The sequence below is a fragment of the Theobroma cacao genome, chromosome 10 (genome assembly GCF_000208745.1).
Source record: "Theobroma cacao cultivar B97-61/B2 chromosome 10, Criollo_cocoa_genome_V2, whole genome shotgun sequence".
Lineage (NCBI taxonomy): Eukaryota > Viridiplantae > Streptophyta > Magnoliopsida > Malvales > Malvaceae > Theobroma > Theobroma cacao.
In genome coordinates, this window is record NC_030859.1 from 14,632,897 (window position 1) to 14,637,822 (window position 4,926).

The 4,926-nt window shown below is 31.8% G+C and overlaps 1 long non-coding RNA gene across 1 annotated transcript; it reads right to left on the reverse strand.

The window, feature by feature from the left end:
* LOC108663771 lies at positions 3,440-4,411 on the reverse strand. Its single transcript, XR_001929794.1, has 3 exons — positions 4,389-4,411; positions 3,865-3,980; positions 3,440-3,714 (listed from the first exon to the last, which is right to left on the reverse strand). It is a non-coding gene; the product is annotated as an uncharacterized LOC108663771 (long non-coding RNA).

Here is a 4,926-nt window from a genome sequence, read left to right on the forward strand (position 1 = left end):
CATGTGAAGCAACAAGTGAAGGAAGAAAAAAAAATTGTGATGTGGCCGGCCATGATGGAATAATATGGAAGTTTGTGGAACATTCAAGAAAATATATATATATATATATAATTGACCAAACTAAGTGAAGAAGACCAAGAAAAAGAGAGAGGTCGGTTGAGGGAGTGTAAAAGAGAAACCAAAGAACAAAGAAGAAACGGAGAGAAAGAAAAACAAAGAGAAAACCGTGCATGAGAAAGAAAGTGAGAGGAGGGAAAGAGCTGAGTTGAAGGGCTGTTTTTGCTACCATTCAAGAAGGAAAAGAGAGCCATTTAAGAGCTGGTTTTGAAGGCTAAAAAGTGCCACTTTTTTGCTGATTTTGGAGGCCAAAAAGTGCCATTTTTTTGCTGATTTTAAAGGCCAAAAAGTACAAATTTTTGCAGCAAAATTTGAAGGTTTTGAGGTGCTATTTTGGGTGGTTAATTATTGTTATTTTGGCTGCCAATTCTTGGAGGAAAAAGTACAGCTTAGCTGCTGAATTTTTGAGGAAAAACAGAGCAGCATAGATGCTGATTTTGAAGCAAAAATAAGCAGCCTTAGCTGCTGAAAAATTAAAAGTTTAAAGGCAAGAAAGGGTGATCGGTGGTGAGAGGGAGAGAGAGGAAGAGAGTGGGACAGTTTGTGCATGTGAAGAGAAGAAAAAGAAAGACAAACAAGGCTACTGGACGGTGGGAGAGAAAGAAAGAAAGAAAAGAAAAGAAAAGAAAAGAAAGGAAAAGAAAATAACAAGATAGAAAATGGGCATGGCCCAATAAGATAGAAAATTGGACATGGCCCAATAAAGGAAGAATGGGCATAGCCCAATTAAAAAGAAATGGGAGAAGTCCATAAATAAGAGTCCAAAAATACCAAAGGAAGAAAAATCCAAAAGAAAAGGAAGGTGGAGATTTGGGCCAACCTAGCTTAATTGGGTAAAATTCTTTACTCTTCTCTATGATTTATTGTGAAATTGGACTATATGGAGGTTAGCTTATTTTGTTTAATTATGCATTGGTTAGTTGGTGATATGAAGTAAATTTAAGTTGCTTAGAAGGTTGAAATAGGCACTTAATATCGTAAATAAGTTACCGGTGTTAATAATCTAAAGAATTACGTGAACGAAGGATACAATTAATTATAGTAAAATTATATTAAGATATGAATTAGGTGAGTGGATTTATAATAGAATGAGAGGAAGGGGAGTGGAATTAGTGCACTAAATATAGTGGATTTAAATTGTGCTAGGAAAGTTAATGTGGAAGCATGTCGAGCAAAGTATATGATTGGCAATTAAGAGTAATTGTACGCGTATATGAAGCAATAACGACGTAAAAATCTTGCTATTGTGAGATGAGTAACCTTACTATCATTTTAATTATCTAAAGTATGTTTTTATTCAGTTTTGGTGAAATTTTATGAAAAGGAGTTTAAATAGTAAATCTTTGTGTTTTACAAACAAAATGTATTAACATGAAAGGATTTTATAAATTGTCTTGAAATCGAATAATTAATTTGAAAAATAGAGTAATTGGAGACCACTTGTTATATTGTAAATTTATGATTTGAAATTGAATGAATTATGACAATATTTGCATGAATGGCTGAATTTATATTTGTGTTGAAATGTATGAAATATGTATTTAGCCTTGAAAGGCTGTGAATTACAATAATTGCCATATCATGTTATTGAATTTTATTGTATGGTGGGTTTAGCTTGCTGCAGTGGGCGAATTCTGTGGACCAGCCTATTAGAGGGGCACAGAATCCGGATATATATATATATATATATATATGTACCTCGATCGGAGAGGCGTGTAGGGGTATCTCCTGAGGTATGGATAGAGTTCACGTCATGCCGAACCACCTCGTGATGATGAACTTCGCTAACGCCAAGGAACCACTGTATTTTTCTCAAACTAAATATATGTTTTATGTGTATACGAAATTTTAACAACCTTGGCAGGCTCGAGTGTACGCCTCTTATCAAGGGGTCATCGAGTACTATTTGATGGCATGAGCCAAATGTTTGTGAAAGTCATAAGCCTTAATGAGAAATTAAATGAAATACAACCATTTGCATGGGTTGGGATAAATTTTCAAATTGTGAAATACTTAAAAATGATCGGATATTTTAATTTTCTCCTTTTACTCGGCTTTAGCTGATTTAAATGATGTTTGTTTACTCACTGAGATTTTAGAATCTCACCACCCTCCTTTCCACTCATTTCAGGCTCAGAGTAGGCTATAGATAGCTGGTTCCATCGGGGATTTTCATTGGATTTGCGTCTTCCAAACTGTAGGTTCACAACTTTTTTAATTTTAGTTATTATGGGCCCACTTGATATTGTAAATTTAAATTAATTTAAATACTCTAGTTTATTACGTTACAGTATGAATGAATTTATTTTGTTTTTACGTTTCAAAAAGTATTTACACATAATTCAAAAATTTCTATTTATAAAAGAATAAAATATTTTATTGAATATTTTGTTTTATCTTCTTATTATATTCAAATAATTATAATTTCATTTTAAATAAAGGTTTTAGATGCCTAACTTATTTTTAATTGTGAATTATGCGATTGGTACTTGTTTACTACATTTTTAACTGGTTTCAAAATTTTCAGTGGAAAATAACCAAAATGCCCCTATGAGACAAAAATTTTTATTTTATAAGTTTTAAGTTGGAAATAACTCAAAATCCTTTAGAATATAAAATTTGGCAACGGTTACTCACCGGGGGAAATGAGAAACTGATATTAAGCCTTGTGGGTTTTCGGTTGGCACTCCGGGAGATGAGTGCCCATCGAGGCACCGCAACGGTTGTCACGGGCTCGAGGGGAGTTTCGGGTCGGGACAACCAGACTTAAGATTATGATATCACTCAATACTTCATCTGAATATTGTCTCTTTCTGTTAACTTGATTTAATGGATTAAGTTGTTAACCTAGAATCCTAAATTATTTATGAGCCTCTGTCGAGTTTCTCATAAAATACCTCTCCCAATTAATTTACTTTTATCTATGGAAATTAAATTGAAGAAATATTCATTAAGTTCATGTTCTAATTTATGCTACATATGGCTTATAGATGTATGTCTATCCTATATGTAAATCAAATCACCTAATTAATTAAGTGTATTCGATCATACGCTATTCTATTCAAGTTCTACCTAAATCTCTTTGTCAAGGTTTAACTTAGGCTTCCAATTCAATCTAATTGGTGATTAGACAATTAGAAGCATTAAGAACATAATAAAATAAACAACTTAAATCCATCAAATATAAGCAAAAGAGAGATAAATAAATCAAAAATATTGAGTTCCATCATAATCTTAAATAAACAATTTAGTTCCCCATCAAGTCACATATCATCATCAAATTAAAGTTAATCATTAAAAACAAAACCAACAAAATAAGAGAATAACAAGAGATAGAAAAAACCAAGAATGGTAATCTTGATCTCCAAATCTTCTTGAATCCTTCAAATTCTTCTCAACTTCAATGACTTCACGACTTGAATCTTAGCTGTCAATCCGATGTTTCGTTATATCCTAAAAGTCATCCGAAAGGTTGTTTTTATAGGACTTTGAAGTTAGGCCAAGTTGGGTGAAGAAAGAAGTTAATTCCAATAAAGATTTCCTCATCAGACTGCGTGGGCCATGGCCTACCTCCTCTAAAGCTGCGACCTTGATCATCTAAATAGTAGAAATTGTAATTGTTTTAGGATTGCTACAGTTTTCCAAATTCAACAAGATTTTTGACTACTTTCCAAGCCTGACTGGCTAAAGTAGTAAACATAAAAGTTGTATCTTTTTCTCTTAGATTTCCAAGGGTCAAAGAATTACTTTATTTGGAATTCTGTAACGAAAGTTATGGCTGAAATACTGAAACATATGCATTAGAGGTCTACACCTTGAAATTACTCTTCTTCTTCCACCAAAATTTTTCTTTCATCGAACACCTATAAAAGCACAAATAAATCAATAACAACCTATCTTAATCACATTAATACCAAATTAAGGATAAAATTAACAAAAATTAGATTGACTAACCTAAATTAACTAACCTAAAATGATTTAAATAAAACCTACTAATTTTTATGCATTACTATAAGAACTAAGCTAAATTACTATCAAAATTAAGTCCAAATAACTCTATATCAGAGTTATCACATGCCACATGCCTTTATCTCACATTGCCATATCAACAAAAGTGTGCCATGTCGACACTGACATGGCATTGACATCATCATATTTAATGGTTAAATTGGATGTCGTTAGGGAGAAAGACTAAATTAGAGCAATTCCTAAAATCAAGTGACCAAATTGCTTCAAATTAGAGTAGAGAGACTAAACTGAACAAAACGCACAAGTACAAGGACATCCCAAGTATTTTGACCAATTTGATACATTGTCAATGTATAAATTCTAGATATTGTTAATTGCCATATCATCCATGTAAAAAGGTGAAAGTTTGAATTTTTCTAAATAAATATTTTTAAAGATATTAATATTTTTTGAAAATTTTTAAATTTTAAATTTATTTATTAACAACATGGTAACATTTGATTCACTAATAATATTGTATAAAAACTATATACCGATAATACTATTAAATATAAACCGTGATAAAATTCAATATGCGTGAAGCCATAATATGTGGTAAATTTGGCATTAATCTCTGTTATGTACTCAACCATGGGTGCACTGCACTCTTGATCCTAATCACCTCAAATAAGGAGTTCAAAACTTGATTGAGGCTAGGTTAAAGATTGAGCTCAAAACTCTTATATTAAGTGCATGTTTGGCCTAGTTTTTTTTTTCAGCTTATCTACCTCTTAAAAGTAAAAGTCAGGCCAAACATGATTTTTTGAAAAACTCTTAAAAAAAATAGCTTTTTTTTAAGAA